The following is a 20592-nucleotide window of genomic DNA, read 5'->3' as shown; positions in this document are numbered from 1 at the left end:
ACTGCATTTTATTGTAATTTTTGTCAGCCAGTTATTTCTGCAATTAATTTATCTTTTTCTATAATCCTTATATACAAATCTTTTTCAATTGTACTTTTACTATAAACAAATTTTACAGACCTCTGCTTCAGTGTAGCCACTGGTAAAACTGCAAGGGTATCTTGGTCATATCTACATATCTTTTGGAAAAGTTTAAAGCCCTACTTTATTTGGTAAGTTTGTGTTAATAAAAAAAGCATTACTACCTTACAGCAGTATTTATCAAACATTACTGGGTTATTGTACTTTATAAAATTATAAACCATTAGACAAGTGTATACGTTTGCTAAGTGCGGACCACGCCTAAAGAAGTAGAGAAAGAAGAAGGAAAAAGGGGAGAGAACTCAGGGAAATTTGGGCTGGAGTTCTGAACTGCGTGCTTGAAGAAGCGTGCAGTTATATCCCCCCCTTTTTATTTAATGAGAAGTGGAAGAGTAGAAAAAGGGGGTTGTTGGGGAGGAGGTGGGTTGCGAACTTTCATCACGAGAGATGGTTAGTTAGGGGAGGTATTTATAGGACGGTTGATTGATACGGGGTGGAGTTAGAACGTAGAGTTCGGGCGTGGTCCTTCTCCCAAACTTTTGTTATTACATAACATCATTTTGCTAAGTGCGGACCATGCCTAAAGAAGTAGAGAAAGAAGAAGGAAAAAGGGGAGGGAACTCAGGGAAATTTGGGCTGGAGTTCTGAACTGCGTGCTTGAAGAAGCGTGCAGTTATATCCCCAAAATTGGAGCTTGTGTGGAAGCTAGTTTGGAATGAGCCGGTCTCAAACCGTCTGGTTGGGAACGGATGTATAGGTTATAAGCTTGGGAAGACCACCGGCCGGGGAGCTTGATCGTGTGCTCGGAGATTCCTTGTCTGGAGGCGTTGGATGCTGCACGATGTAAACTGAGTGGGCGGAGAATTGATCTGGTGAGTAACTACTGGGAGAAAGGATGCGACGGAGATGTGTTGGAACTTTGAGATTATACTACTAGATTCCGTTGTGAACAGAGGATCTAAAGGTGATGCTTGTTGAAAGAGGCGGAGATTAAGTGGTGGACGAGTGGTTCGTACGGGCTGAGGGGTGAGTCAAGTTTGAATAGATAGAGGATCGTGGTTTTTTTTTTGCCAATTTGGTCCGTTTGCTTCATTCTTGAAGGTAAGGGTATCTGAGTCAAGGATGATGAGATCTGAAATTAGGGGCTGAGAAGGAGTTGTGGGAGGTTTTAAGGGAAGTAAATTGAGCATCTGAGGAATCTAAGTAGAAGGACGGCTGAAAGGATGGTTTGTTGAGCTTGGAAGATCAGTTCGTTTACACGGGGGTTAGGTGAAGTGTAGTTTGTGAAAATGAAGGTACCGAGGTTGGGTTGCATTTGCATGCGGAGCCAAGGATCTGAATTTCTGTAACTGAAAACGAAAAAGAATAGAATTAAATTCCATCAGCGATAGAATTAAATGGACCTGAGGTGTGAACAGCTTTAGTGGTGAACTGATGCTTAATGGAGTGCCAAGTGAGACGACGGATAAAAGGCAAGATTTCTAGCGATTTGGAGCAATTTTTTTTTTTTTTTTTTTTTTTTTTTTTGATGTGGACTGCGGCGAGATTGATCAGAGTGGAGTAGAATAGATTTTGACCATTCATGTCCCCAAAGGAGGGCAGCGACGAGGACCGCATATAAGTCCAGAGGCTGCGCGGCGGAGCAGATGAAGTTCTCCGGCCAAGCAGAAGCGACCAGAGGAAGGAGCGGCATCTGTGAATAGCTTAATATCAAAAGAGCTGGAAGCTGCGTTGGCGTAGAAGGAAAACCCGTTCGATTGCAGAGGAGGCACAGCCAGAAATAGAGCTCTGACGTGCAGTATCAGTTGAGCATAACGAATGGTGGAGGGCTCGGACGAAAAAGCCAAGCAGAGGAGGCGGGAAATGAAAGAACGACGGGAAAATGAAAAGAACGAGTCCAGAAAGATCCCAAGAAACTCGAGAGATGTGGAGGGACCAACGGAGTTGTCCAACGGCGGGGCACGGAGGCGAGTGAAAGCGCTGGTCATGGCTTCAAGACCCATCGAGAGGGGCGAGGAAGGAGGACCGATGACGAAGTTACCCAGGAGGTGGAGCACGAACTGGGGCCCGTGTTAAGCAAATCCAGCAGAGCGCCTTAGCAAAGGAGTCGAAGCTTGGGGTTACTTTGCACCCGAAAGCAAGGTGAACTGAAAAACGGACTCTGAAAAGGCGCCAGGAGTCAGGATGGAGAGGGAGGATTTTGAAAGCCGAAACCACGTCAGCCTTAGACAGCCAGGCCCATCGCGGGATGGGGAGCTTCGTCCCGCAAACACACGTCAATGAAGTTCCAGATCCGGGGCGTCTTGGAATGTAGCAGGGTTCCAGTGTTGGAGATGAACCGCAGCGCGAGCTGAGAGGGGGCGGCGCTGTAGATGGAGAATGAAGGTCATGAAGCTCCAGCAAGGAGCTGAGCGGGTGCTGCAAGCCTGGTGAGAAACGGCGAGAGAGGAGGCGGGGAGAGAATTGACGGAGTAAAGGAAGGAGAAAGGCTGGCTGGAAGGGACGGGTTGGAGAATAGTGTTGCCAACTGCAGGAAAGGAAAGTAGCCATTGGCTGCAATTTGTGATTTAAACTCCTTAAATGTTAGAATGTTACAAATGAACTCTAACAAATGAACTACGTCCGTTGCTTTTATAAATAGGCAGAGACTTCTGAAATAACTCAATTTTAACGTAAATTACATGATTAAGTTTTTTTTTTTTTTTTTGACAGTCAGCGGCGGCTTTAGGTTTTTTGAAGAGCGGTGCGAGTGTGTGGTCTGACTGGGCGGGGCTCGCGGCAGCACCTGCTGCTCGCTGAGGAGAAATTGAAGAGCATGTGTGTTCATTTAAACTCTCAATAACGAACAAAAACTACGTTGGCAAGTTGGCAACACTGTTGGAGAACAGCAGGAGGAACGCAGAAATGGAGAAGGAGGATGACAGAGAGGGGGTTCGAATGACTGAGGGGAAGAGGGAAACGAGAGAGACGAGAGAAACGAGGCGCTGAGGCGAAGTTGGTGCCGCGCCAGGGGTGCGAGAGCTGCAGCAGCGGCGAGGGGGTTTGGACGACAGGGGGAGTTGGACGACTGAGGGAGGGGGAGTTGGACGACAGAGGGAGGGGGAGTTGGACGACAGAGGGAGGGGGAGTTGGACGACTGAGGGGAAGAGAGACGAGGCGCTGAGGCGAAGTTGGTGCCGCGCCTGGGGCGCGAGAGCTGCAGCGGCAGCGAGTTGAGCGGGTGACGTCATCAGGCCGCGACGCCGGTGAGGCTCATGTGCGCTGTTCAGAGGTTCAGTGAAAAGTTCCGCTTTTGGAGCAGAAAGGGGGAAAGGGACGCCGCGGCCCTTCAAAAACCCGCTGCAGCTTAACAACAGTCCAATCGGACATGCGAGGAGGCTGGGACTTACTAGGAGAGAGGGGCCCAGGGCCGGCGAGGCCGGCCGAGGAGGACGGGCGTCCGGAGTGGCGAGCCCGCGCAGGAAGAGTAGGGGAAGGGGGAGAAGAGCGGCGGGAGTGCCGAGATCTGGGGGTGCACTGGTGAGGACGACCGACCCGGGAGGAAGAATAAGCAGTAGCCGGAGTAGAACCAGGAGTAGCCGGAATGGAGATTACGGAGTTCAGACGACAAGCCCGGCGAGGTGGAGTAGGGGAAGGGGGAGAAGAGCGGCGGGAGTGCCGAGATCCGGGGGTGCACAGGTGAGGACGACCGACCCGGGAGGAAGAATAAGCAGTAGCCGGAGTAGAACCATCAGTAGCCGGAATGGAGATTATGGAATTCAGACGACGAGCCCGGCGAGGTGGAGGAGGGGAAGGGGGAGAAGAGCGGCGGGAGTGCCGAGATCCGGGGGTGCACTGGTGAGGACGACCGACCCGGGAGGAAGAATAAACAGTAGCCGGAGTAGAACCAGGAGTAGCCGGAATGGAGATTACGGAATGAGACGACGAGCCCGGCGAGGTGGAGCAGGAGTGGAGACAGGCTGGCTAGGAGGGAAGAGGTCCTCGTCGGAGGCGGTGAGTTAAAGGTCCATGACGGAGAACAAGCTAATGCTAGCAGGCGGGTGCGGCAGATTCGACTGTTGCTAACTTTCATCACGAGAGATGGTTAGTTAGGGGAGGTATTTATAGGACGGTTGATTGATACGGGGTGGAGTTAGAACGTAGAGTTCGGGCGTGGTCCTTCTCCCAAACTTTTGTTATTACATAACATCATTTACAGCAGTGTTTAAACATATTACTGGGTTATTGTAATTTATACAAATTTAAGCCATTAGACAAACGTACACCACAGCAGTATTTATCAAATATTTTACTGGGTTATTGTAAATTGTAAACCATTACACAATCATATCTTAAAGAAATATTTTGGGGAAAGTAATACATTTTACTGGGTAAGACTTTATTGTGGGCTGCACTGTTTATATATTTGTAGCCATTTTACTAGCTTGATATTTCTGATTAATATAAACACTAGTGCTAGTAAGTTACAGAGTTTATCAAACAAGCTATTATAATTTTCCATATCTGGAAGACAGGGTTTTATTAAGAATTTTTATGTATATATATTTTTCATTTAGTTGACTACATTTTATTGTAATATTTTTTGTCAGCCAGTTATTTCTGCAATTAATTTATCTTTTTCTATAATCCTTACATACAAACCCTTTTCAATTGTACATTTACTATAAACAAATTTTACAGACGTCTGCTTCAATGTAGCCACTGGTAAAACTGCAAGGGTATCTTGGTCATATCTGCATATCTTTTGGAAAAGTTTAAAGCCCTACTTTATTTGGTAAGTTTGTGTTAATAAAAAAAGCATTACTACCTTACAGCAGTATTTATCAAACATTACTGGGTTATTGTACTTTATAAAATTATAAACCATTAGACAAGTGTATACGTTACAACAGTGTTTATTAAACATATTACTGGGTTATTGTAATTAATAAAAATTTAAACCATTAGACTAGTGTATACATTACAGCAGTATTTATCAAATATTTTACTGGGTTATTGTAATTTATAAAATTATTATAACAAGCATATACGTTACAGCAGTGTTTATCAAACATATTACTGGGTTATTGTAAATTGTAAACCATTACACAATCATATCTTAAAGAAATATTTTGGGAAAAGTAGCCATTTTACTAGCTTGATATTTCTGATTAATATAAACACTAGTGCTAGTAAGTTACAGAGTTTATCAAACAAGCTATTGTAATTTTCCATATCTGGAAGACAAAGTTTTATTGTAACGAATAGAGAAATGCCGAAGAAAAGCAAGAAAGCCGTCGCAGCAAAGCAGCGTGAGGCAGCAAAGTTAAAACCCCGAAATGCTGAACAGCCGGTAAACAACGTTAGTACACACGTGACCACAGTCTGTGCATCTCACAATCAAGCAGATGACAGGTATCAGCTGTTTAGTAGAGGAGTTCAGTGTACCTGTAATTCACTTACATTTCTAGCAGTACACAGTGAAAATAACGACCTGACCAGCCTAAACCTAGACAAGATATTAACACAGGGGGATGCTGTTTATACTCAGGTTAAACAATCATTACTGAATGAAGGGAGGTTTCAGAGTAACCTGCTGGCATCTGATGAGCTTCCCTGTACAGTAGAGACAGACACGCAGTGTTATAGTGTTATTAAACACCCACAGAGATTCGGGTTTCTGAGAGACGAGGCCCCACAGGGGATGGAAGAGTATGTGAATTTGGAGAGAGCACTAAACTGTCTGAGAGGTGATGTAAATCATGCTCTGCTGATTACTGGAGGAAGGTGTGTTGCTGTGTTCAGAGATCGCTCAGGTAGATTCGGGTTCTTTGATCCTCACTGCAGAACACCTGATGGACTAAAAGCTGATGAGAACGCAGGTACAGCTGTGATGCTCACATTTGCAAACTTGGAGGACATGACTGAAGGGTTACTAATACTGTACCAGGTGTGTCTTAAACTGAAGGATAACCATCAGTATGAGCTCCTCCCCGTGTCTTTTCTAAACATAAACACAGCAACTGCTGCAGAAGCTACTGATAATCAAATAACAGAAGACCCCTGTCCTGATCTGCAGACTGACATTAGCCAATCTGTGCCACAACCTGTGACTAAATTAACCAAAACTCAAAAAAGGAGGCAATATTTACATCAAAAGCACATTAAAAGAAAAGGACAGGCCCTACAGACAGAGGGAGAAAAGAAGGAGAGGTTAAACTGGAAAGGCAAATATGCAAATGACCCTGAATTCAGAGAAAAAATTAAACAGCGCAGCCGAGTGTCTTACACTAAAAATAAAAATTACAGACTTGCAAAGCTAAAATCAATAGGAGTTAATTACATAGTTAACACAACTTACAGAGCAAAGCAAAAACTGTACGTTACAAACAGCTACAGAACTAATCCAGATTACAGAGCAAAGCAAAAAGTGTATGTTACAAACAGCTACAGAACTAATCCAGATTACAGAGCAAAGCAAAAACTGTATGTTACAAACAGCTACAGAACTAATCCAGATTACAGAAAAAAACAGAGACAGTATATCACGAACAGCTACAGAACTAATCCAGATTACAGAAAAAAACAGAGACAGTATATCACGAACAGCTACAGAACTAATCCAGATTACAGAAAAAAACAGAGACAGTATATCACAAACAGCTACAGAACTAATCCAGATTACAGAAAAAAACAGAGACAGTATATCACAAACAGCTACAGAACTAATCCAGATTACAGAAAAAAACAGAGACAGTATATCACAAACAGCTACAGAACTACTCCAGATTACAGAAAAAAACAGATATGGAACATGATCAACAGGTACAAAAATAACCAAGATTATAGAGAAAAAAAGATACAGTACATTACACACAGGTACAAAAATAACCAATATTACAGAGAGAAAAAGAGACAGTACATTACACACAGCTACAGAAAAGATGAGGCTTTCAGGCAAAGACAGAAGCAATATTTTATGAATCGTCTGTCTGATCTGCATTTCAGGATGATTCACAGAGAACAGTGCTTACTGCGGTCAAAAAACAGAGCATCTAGACTTAACACCCTACACAAGATACAAGATACACAAATACAGAGGAAGTACAGACTTAACCATTTTCAGCAGCAGAGAAACACAACAGTACAAACACAAAACAATGAATCCCTAAATCCAGAAGTGCAGAAATCTCTAATCCATTTTAAGGAAATCATAAAAGCTGGTCCGAGTTACGTCTGCACAGTCTGTCACAGAGCATTATTTTCTGATCAGGTCCGACTGTGTGATCACACACACTACCAAAAAAACCCATCAATAACATCAAATTGCTTGACTGGAAAATATGTACACACCTGTTCCTCTGACTGTAATGATAACTGTGCACCTAAAGAAATGAAAATTGAGTGGATCTGCCACAGCTGTCATGATAACTTGAGTAAAGGGAGAATGCCTTCCATTGCTTCTGCAAACAAACTCCAACTCGCACCCATTCCAGCAGAACTGTGTGATTTAAATATACTGGAGAGACATCTCATAGCTAAATATGTGTGTTTTGCAAAGGTCATCAGTCTTCCAAAAGGTCAGCAGAGAGCTATTAAAGGTGCTGTTGTGTCGGTTCCTTCAGATGTTGAAACAACAGTAAATGTTTTACCCAGACCGAGCAGTGAATCTCAGCTACTCACAGTGAAGCTGAAAAGACGACTGTGTTACTCAGGCCACTACCAGTTCCAGACCATATCCATGCAGAAGGTTCTGTCTGCCTTACTTAAACTAAAGGAAATCCACTCTGAATACAGAGACATTGTAATAAACAATGCGGAGCAGGATGAATTATTTGATGATTTTCCAGACCCAATAAATGCTGATGATATTCCAGAGGATGAAATAGACTTGAACATGAACTTTGACAATGATGAAACAGTAGAGCAGAACCCTGAGAGCGAACATGATGTAGATAATGAGGCTGAAAGCACAGAACAGAGCGCAGGTCTCGCATTAGACACGTGTCTACAACCTCCAGATATTGGTCAGCATCTGTTGTCATTCAATGATGGAATATTTTGCATTGCCCCAGCTAAGGAAAACAATCCAGTAAGCATGTTTAAAGTTCCTAAACTGGAAGCGATGGCTTTTCCTGTTCAGTTTCCTACTGGAGAAAACACATTTGATGAACCTGACAGACACACAGCTCTCTCACCCAGCAGATATTTCAATGCCAGGCTCTTTTCTGCTGATAATCGCTTTGCAAGAGACACAAACTACATTTTCTTTGCTCAGTTTGTGACTGAAATGCATACAGCATTTTCCAGCATGTCAATCCAGCTAAGAAAAGCAAAATCAGTGACCCGTGAAGGCCGAAAAATCAACAGTGCACTATTACAGGACAAACGTGAATTGGAGAAACTCATACACAATAATGAGGTCACAAGGTTCCTCCAACCACTTCGTGGATCTCCAGCCTATTGGCAGAAAACACTCAAGAGACCTTTTTGCAATGCTTCGCCAACTGGGAACTCCCACATTCTTCTGTACATTCAGTGCTGCAGAGATGAGATGGCCCGAAGTGATCACAGCGATTAAAGCACAGCAAGGTGAATCTGTGGAATTTTCAGCCCTGGACTGTTCAGAGAAATGTGAGATACTGCGCAGTAATCCTGTCACAGCCATGCGCATGTTTGAGAAACGTGTAGAAGCTCTTATGAACCTTATTCAGTCTCCTGCTCAGCCCATTGGTCAGATCGTTGACTTCTTTTTTCGCGTTGAGTTCCAACAGAGAGGCTCTCCACACATTCACTGCTTATTCTGGGTAAACGGTGCTCCAGAGTTTGAGAATGACCAAGATCAGGATGTTTGTGACTTCATTGACAGACACATTTCATGCAAACTGCCAGACCCAAACACAGATCCTGAACTGAACAGAATTGTTTCAGAAGTTCAAACACACAGCAGAAACCACTCTAAATCATGCAAAAAGAACAATAAACACTGCAGGTTTGGATTTCCTAAACCCCCCATGATGAAAACACTGATCACACGACCCAGACCACCCCCTGACACTGACTCAGATGATGAAGGTGCAGAAAAAGATGAACCTGTGACACAAGCTAAATCTAAGCTTCAGCCAGTGTGGGATCTGCTAAATGATAAGACTCAGAACTTTGAAAGCATCACACAGCTGCTAGAAACTGTAAACATGACATACGAGGAGTATAAAGACAATGTAAACAGTCTCAGTTCAGCAAGTGTAGATATAATGCAACGTGAACCAAATGATTGCTGGGTAAACGGCTACAATCCATTGCTGCTAAGAGCCTGGGACGCCAACATGGATATACAGTTCATCCTGAACCCGTACACCTGCATAATGTACATTCTGTCATACATCTCAAAAGGTGAACATGAGATGAGTGAATACCTGAAAGGTGTGATTAAAGAAATGTGTCCAAACACATCAGAGAGAGAAAGCATGAAACAGGTGATGCATGCCTATGCTAAAAACAGAGAGGTCAGTGCACAGGAAGCTGTAGCTCGAACCTGCAGTCTAAAACTGAAATCATCATCCCGTGCTGTGATTTTCATACCCACTGATGATAATGCAGTAAAGATGAGTCTGCCTATGAGCTGCTTACAGGACAAAGCCCCTGATGATGAAAATGTGTGGATGACAGGATTTGCAGAAAAGTACATGGCCAGGCCTGAAACACCAGAGTTTGAGAACATGTGCATGGCTAAATTTGCTAGTGAATATCGGGTTGTTTATTCAGATCAGAGAAAAGGTAAAAATGTACTTCCACTGCAGAATGACATGGGATACATCAAAAAGCGAACCAGAGGAAAACCTGCCATTATTCGATTTGCACGTTTTTCACAACAGAAACATCCAGAAAAATTTTATGGAACACTACTAAAACTTTACCTGCCCCACCGCAGCAGCTCACAGCTTAAAACTGCTCAGTTCAACACTTATGAAGCCTTCTATGCCTTCGCCTCAGTTAAACTGCCAGGAACAGAAACACTGCAGCGTGTTTACACCACTGTAAATGAGAACAGAAAGAAGTATGAAAAGCACAGTGAAGCTATTGATAAGGCCATTGAGAATTTTGAACAGAATGGTCCTATTGAAGATGCCTGGACTAACTTGGCTCCAACAAATGAACTGATCCGATTAGAGTGCATGATAGAGCAAGAACCCACAGATCCCACTGACATAACTGAAGCAGATGATGTTCCAGATTTCGCGCCATCCACATCTGATAACAGAACAGCCATGCCTGTAATAGAAGCTCCACAGGTGAATCCTGCAGTAATCAGAAAAATGCATCAGAGCCTGAATGAGACACAAGCTGCTGTGTTCTATAAGATAAGGGATTGGTGTAAAAGAAAAGTGCAGAATGAAAATCCAGAACCATTTTTATATTATGTAGCTGGAACAGCAGGAACAGGAAAGAGTCACCTTATTAAGTCTGTGTATGCAGAGGCCACTAAAATCTTACAGAAACTGCCATGTGTAAGAGAGGAAGCTGATATGTCCAAACCCACAGTGCTTCTGAGTGCATTTACCGGCTGTGCCAGTCATAACATTAATGGAAAAACACTGCACGCACTCCTGAAACTCCCAAGAAGCCTGAATCATATCAGGGACTTGGAAACAGTCTGGATGAGATCAGAGCAAACTTTTCTAATTTACAGATCATGATCATTGATGAAATATCCATGGTGTCTAAACCACTGTTTGCCTATGTGAATTGGAGATTACAGCAGATTAAAGGAAATGATAAACCCTTTGGTAACATTTCTATTATGGCTGTCGGTGATTTTCAGCAATTGCCACCACTAGGAAAAGCTAGGCCACTGTGTGTGTATGAGGATCATGTGCTGGACTTTTGGAGAGATCACTTTAAGATGATCACACTGACTGAAATCATGCGTCAGAAAGATGATCTTGCCTTTGCTGAGCTGCTAAACAGACTGAGAGTAAAACAGAAACATGAAGCTCTGACTGATGCTGACAGACATATGCTGGAACAGGTCATTAAACCTATTGAAGACTGTCCCCCAGAGGCATTACACATATTTCCAACTAATAAAGAAGTGGATGATTTTAACTCAGCAGCCATAACCTCACGCTTTTCAGATATCACTAAAATAGATGCAGAGGATTATAAGAAAGACCCTCGATCAGGACAGATGCAGAGACAGGGCGCCCCTTTTAAAGGAGAAAAAGGTGATCTAATGGACACACTACAGGTGGCAGTTGGTGCACGAGTAATGATCACGAGAAATATTGATGTAGAATCTGGGCTGGTGAATGGATCTTTTGGTAAAGTGGCTAAAATAATCACACAGACCCGTAACAGTGTACCTGTGGTTCAGAAGATCGGTGTTGAACTGGATAATGCTGCTGCAGGACGAAAACATCGAAGTAACGTACCTGGAGAAACTGATAATCTTGTTTACATTGAGAGAGAAGAGGAAAGTCTGAAAAAGAAAGGAACAGTTAGAAGGCAGTTTCCTTTAAAGTTAGCCTTTGCATGCACTGTTCATAAAGTTCAGGGAATGACAACTCATTCTGCTGTCGTGTCATTGAAGAAAATTTTTGAACCAGGCATGGCTTATGTTGCACTGAGCAGAACTACATCAGGTGGACTACACATTATTGACTTTGATGAAAAGAAAATTTTCTGTGACCCTGAAATCAGCGCTGCTCTGGAGAACATGCCCAAAGCTGACCTGCGTACTGTCCAGCCATTTCTGCACATTGCAAGAGACCCAAATCTGAGCTCAACACTGAAGATAATACATCACAACACAGAGGGTCTACAGAGTCATATTGAGGATATCAAAAGCCATCATGAACTCCTTCTATTGGATGTTCTGTGTCTGACCGAGACTCATCTGACCGGTTCTTCTGTTCCTGATTGTCTTCAATTGGATGGTTATAGAATGTATCAGCATAACAGACATGTTTCCTACACCAACTACACTCATCTATCCAACAAAAGTGGAGGAGGGGTTGCCATTTATGTTAAAAATCATCTTCAGGCTCGATCAGTGCAATATGTGCAGAATGTCACAGATCTGGAGTTTTTGCTGGTAAAGGTTGATGCCCCAAAACAGGTTGTGATTGCAGTTGTGTACAGACCTCCAAACTACAGACTGTCAGACTTCATGCCAAACCTTAATGCCCTTTTAACCTTCCTTGAAATCATGGACTACAAACCTGCTGTGGTGTGTGGAGACTTTAATGAAGATCAACTGAGTAACATAAACAAACCCATTCTAAACTTATTCCAATCAAAAGGATTCACACAGATTATTAATCATGCTACAACGGAGAAAAACACACTATTAGATCCAGTTTTTATTTCTAACCCAAACACGAGTGTTGCATCAAGAACTCTAAATACATACTACAGCTACCATAATCCTGTTTATTGTGTAGTGTAATTTATTATGCAGTTTAATGACCAAAATTATGAAGTACACTCCAGTATATTTAGAAAGCCTAATCAATCACATACACACTGTTTTAGGTATGGACAAAAGCACAATCCTAATACTATAAATAAATGTGATTATTTTCTGTTCTTTTTATTCAGTCACTTGGAGAGCAGCATGGAGCATAAAACTAAAAAAACAAAACAAAGAATTGTTACTTTAGAATAACATTTAAAAAAAATGACATGATACATTTTCATGAAAAATAAAAACAAAAATAAAAAATGACTAACAAATCAGAACAGAAACTGAAATCATAGGAACACATTTGTTTTAACCCTTAAGAGCCCAGACCCATTTTTGAACTCTAATGTCAAATTTAAACTTAAATTAGATCAATTCAGTGAGCGTCTGATTAGTTTTCGTTTCTTATTCCGGGCACATGACTGTAAATATTGTAACATTTAAATCATGATGCAACATAAATTACAACAATAGTGCAATATAAAATAATAGTGGAAAAAAGACCCCCTAAACCATGAGTGCACTACCAAAGACCCCCAGAAGCTTCAGAATCCCACTTTCATCTCTTATGTGGCTTGGGGGCTGGAACACCCCAACAGCCACAATGGATAGACCAGGGGCTGCCCAGGGAACTCCAGCAAGTTCCCCAACACCACCAGTGCACCAGTGCACTATCAAAGCCCCCAGGAGCTTCAGAATCCCACTATCATCTCTTTATGTGGCTTTTGGGATCTGAACACCACAACAGCCACAATGGACAGACCAGGGGCTCTACATGGAACTACACCAAGCTCCCCAGCACTACAAGTGCACTACCAAAGCATCCCAAAAGTTCAGAATCTCTTTAAATCCTTATGTGTATTTGGGAACCTGAACACCACAATAGCCTCAATGGACAGTCCATGAGCTGTATATGGAACTACACCAAGCTACCTAGCACCATCAGTGCATTACCAAAGCAACCCAGAAGCTTCAGAATGTCTTCAGTATCTCCTTACATAGCTCAGGGGACAGCAACAGTCTAGGGGCTGCAGAGAGAACACAACCAAGCTCCCCAGCACCACCAGTGGGATGACAAAAAATGCTGCCCAGATGCTTCAAAATCACTGTATTATCTCCCTACATAGCTCAGAGGACAGCAACACCCCAACAGCCACAATGGACAGTTCAGGGGCTGCAGAGAGAACACTACCAAGCTCCCTGGAACCACTAGTGTACCCCCCAGAAAGGTTCAGTATCCCCTTATTATCTCACTATGTTGACTGGAACAGGAAAACCCCAACAGCCACAATGGACAGTACAGGAGCTGAACAAAGAACCCCTGTGCTCTATCGGGGACCAGTGCAAAATACTGATGTTGCCCTCTAAAAGGGCCTAGACATTTCAAAGACTTGCTCATTGGAATGCAATTAGAAATGTATTTGCTGTTCTTGAACAAATTTGTAGGCAATATGACTGCTGTTTTGTTTTATTTAAGAAAAGTTGGCTGTACTATGATTTATTTGTTTATTGCTTTCAATGTATGGCATGTGCTGCCTTTTATTACACACACACACCATTTCATGTAGTTCAAGGTTAAGTGCATGTGATGAGCGAATAACACTTACAATATTTATAATATTTATGTACCTGTGCGTGTGTGTGTGTGTGTGTAAGAGAGAGATTTTAAGTGTGTATGTGTGTGTGTTGAGTTCATTACCCTATTATGCATGATTACATGTTTTGTTTAATTGTATTAAAAAACTTTAGACCTATCACAACTGGCTCCTCCAAATAGTCCTAGCATCAAACCTGGCTCCTCTAATTCATCCTCCTCTTGACTCTACCTAATCCTGGAACCAAACCTGGCTCCCCCATTCCCTTTTTGGCTCCTCCTCCTAAAACACTACAAACAGAGAGACATAAGTGCTGATCTGACATTTTTATATATATATATATATATATATATATATATATATATATATATATATATATATATATATAAAACAATACAGTCAAATCTGCAGACAAACCTGTAACTCTACAGGCTCAATATTTGTGTACTGCACTCAATGCCCAGTAAATGATGCCAGTGGTTTAACGGCAAATAAATTGTAAATAAATATGTAAATAAATTTGTAAACAAATTTAAACTGATATAGACGGATGACTGTAGTGTGTAGTAAAGCTGTATAAATGCTGTTGTTGGGGATTAAATCTATAAATAATAGTTAAACTGGTGTAGACTAATGTCTGTAGTGTGTAGTAAAGCTGTTTAAATGCTGCTATCGGGGGTTAAGTCTCCTCTCACTTGCCTAACGTGTGAAGAAGGGGAACGGTGTTCTCTGGAATGACTGTGTTTTTCCCAGGACTTTTGGGAATGAGTTGAATAATTCTAATGACACTTAATCTCACAGCAAAGCTCAAAAATCTGTCTTCCCTGGACAGTAGAGAGAGTCACTCAACCAAAAGCAAGATAAACTATTTTTAATACATTTAAATTTCACAATAAACAATAAATAAGCAGGTACCTTTGTCCATATAGTGCATATAATGATATCCTTTACCATTACAATTTCCTCTGATATAATAGCTTTACTAATTTAACTTATTATTATTATTATTATTACTTGCACCTTTCACCTAAAGGCATTTGAGTGTAGAATAGCTTTTACTGTAATAAAAAAAAACAGTAGAATGTCTGGCAGGAAAAGTTGCCAAATCATAAAAATACAAAAAATACTGTACATAATATAACAGTGACTTCCTGTAAAATTACAGCCTTTCCTTGTATATGTTCTCTGTAATTTTACAGTCAAAGTATGGTAAATTACATTAGAAGTATGTTATCGGAAGGTTGACATAATTTAAATAACAGCGTAGTTATGTTACTGGATAGAATGTACAGCATGAAAATATCAAATTACATGTTTTTTTTAAGTAAAGAAAGTACATTTTCGGTCATTTAAAACGTACAATTTGTCAATAAGTAGCTTTATTCTTTAAATGTAATCAGATAAATAAAAAATATCAGCTTTCTTAAAGTAGACTCTTTTTATTGTCTGTTGACACTCAAAACGAGGTGGCCCAACTACTTTATGAGCCAAGCTATCAATGTATGCTTTAAAACACAGATATTGTTGCATTTTTTAAGATATAGTGATAAACTACATGCCCATTACCAAAATCTGTTTATTAACTGAATGACCAGCCCCTTAAAGCACTGAGAAACATTCAGAAAGTGAATCCACTTATAATCCATATTGTCTAAACCCAGTCATATGGATAAACCTGCTATGAAACTACATCATGGTGATCCCTCTTAACTGAATATCTAATTAACATAGCCACTCCCTACAGACATCTGCATTGCATCCCATTTAGACCCGCCGCATGCTGCTGTGCATGCTCGGTTGCATTAAACGCAACTGCAAAAAAGTTCAGCAAAGCTCAACTTTATGCAAATGAATCCAGCCACCACGCTGTGTCCAGCCAATCAGCTGGCAACAGCAGGCTGACACAGGTGAGCCTCGCATACACACACACCGCAGGAGCCTTTAAACCAGGGAAGAGAAACTGAAAAAGGCGGAATATGGATTTATGGAACTATAGATTACAACAAGGTTGATTCAAAATTTAAAATCTTAAATTTATTATTGTTTACTTCTGTTGCCCCCTTTGAATATGCCCACATGGGAGCAGAGAGATCCAGCACGTCCACATGAGTTGAAGAAAAGTGCCAGTGGACACATACCTTTATAAAACAGGCTACAACACCCATAAAAACCCAGAGATATACTCCGCACCGCCACAATACACTCCAGCAGAAATTGGGCAATAAATGCTTGTGCACATAACAGTGTTTAACTAAATAATAATTTAGGGTAAGTAAAGTAAAGTAAAATCACTCACTAAAAGTAATATGGTGATTAAAATGGTATTATCAAAATAATAATTTGATATTAATATCAAAATAAATACATATACATAAAAATAAATATCATAATTTATAATTTATGGGCTTCATTATTAACACTGTTTAATTTATTTTAATAAATAAATACAGAAATAAATGAATGCAGAAATAAATATTTATGTAAATAATTAAACAAATGAATTAAAAGAAAAATTTTATGATGTTAATAAAGAAACCCATAACTAACAATTAAGATATTTATTTTATGAAAATGCATTTATTTTGATATTAATTATAATTATTCTTTACCATTTTAATTACCATATTACTTTTATATTACATACTTATTTATTTATTTTGAATTTTGGCAGTTTTGGTCCTCCATATAAATTAACATTCAAACCCCTTAAATTGTACAATTGAGTCAAATAACATTTTAATTTACAGAATTCGACTGTGCTTTTACAGAAGATTTATTGAAACAAATGTGACTTTCAGGTATATTCTTTATTTACATAAAATACTTTTTTTTTATTCTATGGTTATTAAAAAATGATTTTTATTTCAGTGTAGTATATATATATATATATATATATATATATATATATATATATATATATATATATAAATCTATCTCTTTGCACTTTCTGCTTTTTTCACTGGGCATATAAATATCAGGGTTGGCACCGAGTCAGTCAGTCACTCCGTCAAGACAGTCTGAGCTAGGTTTGGTCAGCAAGCTAGGGTCACTGAACCAAGTAAGTAACGAACTTACATTATGATAATAATTTATATGGATATATATATATATATGGATATATGAATAAACTAAAATATTATTATAATAGTAATACATAAATAAGTAACTAGGTTAACTTAGTTAATAAAGTAAAAAATTATGACTGATGGGACTATTCAGTTCTGCTATACAATGAACACTGTCGTACTGAACAACCAGATTTACCGTATTTTTCGGGCTATAAGGCGCACTTAAAATACTTATTTTTTCCCAAAAATCGTCATTGCGCCTTATAATGCAGTGCGCCTTGTGTATGGATTTTGCTTGTGTTTACTGACCTCGATTTTATGTGGTACACGGCGCTCTGTTGTGCAGAATTCCTCACCCACGCCAGAAAAAGATCCCCCTCTTGGGCTAGCGCGCGGTTACCTTTGACTGCCGTACTGCCTCTCGGCTGTGGCTCAGGGTAGCTAGTTTCCACTGTAGCTCCGTGTCCAGAACAAGGCGCCGGTAAACTTTCCTTTCCACCCGTTCTGGGGTAATAGCACAAACTGTTTCTTTTTAGCGCCCACTTCTAAGTAAAGTTTCCGGCGGGCCAGAAATATTTAATATTTCATAACTGGCTGTGTTTCTGAATAGTTATGAACAGTTACAGGTTCAATATAGACATCCAATATACCATTTTAAAGCTTAGAATCTCTGCTTTTGAGCTATTTAGCCTATTTAGTGGAATATCCTTTCAGAAAATAAACATTTAGGGCGAAATATGCCTTGGTTATGATTTTAATAATTCATAACTCTCATATTTGCGTTTATCGTTCGTCCATATTTAATCGAATGCGGTCATGTCATACACCATTCGAACCGTCTGGCTCTCCGGATTCCAGAACTGTGCTTTTACTGTAGGATGTATGTTTCATGAATTAAAGCTGCGTCAGAGCGCATGTTTCCAGTAATAAAAGGCTCTCCTTTTGTCCTGGGGTAACCTCCGGTCACTGCCGCCACCCCCCGAACACACACCCGCGCTCAGCCACAGGTCCTACCTTCAAAACGCGTCCAGACTAAAGAGAATCCATCAATCCAGTCTCCTGTAATCCACAGTTATATCCAAACAGCGCTGGAAATCACTTCATCCAGAAATGAAACTTATCCAATCTTTATCTCTGTTTTAAAACCGTTTTATTCACCGAATTCGGCACAACACGCTATTATAGTCAGAAGCCTCGCGGAGTAATGCGGTACTTGCTGTGCTTCAACATAATATTATGGTCTGTCGGAGCGTTGCGGCTACCGTTGTCAGGAGCGTCGTGGAGTAATACGTACTTGCTGTGCTTCAACATAATATTATGGTCTGTCGGAGCGTTGCGGCTACCGTTGTCAGGAGCGTCGTGGAGTAATACGTACTTGCTGTGCTTCAACATAATATTATGGTCTGTCGGAGCGTTGCGGCTACCGTTGTCAGGAGCGTCGCGGAGTAATACGTACTTGCTGTGCTTCAACATAATATTATGGTCTGTCGGAGCGTTGCGGCTACCGTTGTCAGGAGCGTCGCGGAGTAATACGGTACTTGCTGTGCTTCAACATAGTAATATTATGGTCTGTCGGAGCGTTACGGCTACCGTTGTCAGGAGCGTAGCGGAGTAATACTAACTGTGTTTCAACATAGTCTTACGGTGTGTGTGTAAGGACCGTGAAATGGCTCCAGTTAAGAGACATGCTTAAGAGACATTTAGTGCGCCTTATAATCCAGTGCGCCTTGTGTATGGACTAACACTAAAAATAGACCGTTCACTCATCGTGCGCCTTATAATACGGTGCGCCTTATAGTCCGAAAAATACGGTAATTGTCATGTGTCAGAATCTCCAAAAAAGAACATTTGGAGTTTAGAAATATATTTTATTAAATGTAATTAAAATACTTTGTGTATTTTCTGTTTAGCCTTATATTTTTAGCATTGTTTTTTTCCTGTTTATATATTTTTATATAATGTAAAACATTGTTTACAAATCATGAATGTCATTCAAAGTATCTAAAACAACATTATAAAGTAATCATTTGTGTTTTTTATGTTTGTGTCATTTGTGTTGTGTTGTGTATAGGTTGTCGAAAACACTGTTCTCAAAGTAAGTTGAAAATAATTCCTTCAGTAAACCTAAATATAATAAGGTTTTGTCTGTTACACTTATGAAGTATTAACATCAGTAAAAATGGGCTAACATTTTTTTAGTGCTTAGCTAATTGTGCAGTATACTACAGTACATAAGCAAGGGGAATTTATTGTTATCTTAAGTAGGGTGCGACAGGCCATGGATAATCCATGATCTGTACAGAGCAGTTCACTTGATTCAATAATTGTCAAACAATTATCCTACATATAAATCTGCAAGGTATATGACCACAGAAGATCTTTAGCTGAATGTGAAAAGTCTGGTGCTGCAAACAATTTATGCAAATCACTTTTTTTATCAGGAAATACAAAACAAGACAGGGATCATAGATGTACAAAATAAATAAACAGCAATCTCGGAAAATTAAATTGCAAGAAGCTGCAATCACTACAGCACATACAAGCATAAACTCTTTAGAGTACAGCATGAGTATATATAAATCATAAAAAAGCTATAATCATTTGGGCATGAATGGAGCTTCCTTTGTGTGAACCACACAGGCATAAATCTGTCACATTGTCTAACTATAGTCTAATGACCTGAAGTAGCTGTTAGAACTTAATACTTAGTATAATTTGCTAATTTTTCTGTTTTTTTTTCTGTTTATACAGGTCCTGCCAGACTTCTCTCTTTCTTTCTATCTGTTTTTCTGTGCCCCCTTAATCTTTATCCCCTGCCTCCTTTCTCTTTTCTGCCTTTTCTATCGGTCACAGACACTGTTCTGTACCAGGCGACCTCAAGGACCAGGTGGTTACAGACACTGTTCTGTGCCATCTGTATTAAAGGACCAGGTGGTTACAGACACTGTTCTGTGCCATCTGTATTAAAGGACCAGGTGGTTACAGACACTGTTCTGTGCCATCTGTATTAAAGGACCAGGTGGTTACAGACACTGTTCTGTGCCATCTGTATTAAAGGACCCAGGTGGTCACAGACACTGTTCTGTACCATCTGAATAACCTGTGAATAAGGACCCAGACGGTCACAGACACTGTTCTGTACCCTCTGAATAACCCGTGAATAAGGACCCAGACGGTCACAGACACTGTTCTGTACCATCTGAATAACCTGTGAATAAGGACCCAGGTGGTCACAGACACTGTTCTGTACCCTCTGAATAACCTGTAAGTAAGGAAACGGACGATCACAGACACTGTTTTGTACACTTGGAATATCAAAAAAAGAGACACTGTTCTGTACCATTTGAATATTAAAAAGAGACACGCTTTTTGTTATTGTTCTCATTTTATCCTGTGCAGTGTTTTC

Source organism: Astyanax mexicanus, chromosome 10 (genome assembly GCF_023375975.1).
Source record: "Astyanax mexicanus isolate ESR-SI-001 chromosome 10, AstMex3_surface, whole genome shotgun sequence".
In the NCBI taxonomy this organism is placed as follows: Eukaryota; Metazoa; Chordata; class Actinopteri; order Characiformes; family Acestrorhamphidae; genus Astyanax; species Astyanax mexicanus.
This window is presented reverse-complemented; position numbering follows the sequence as displayed.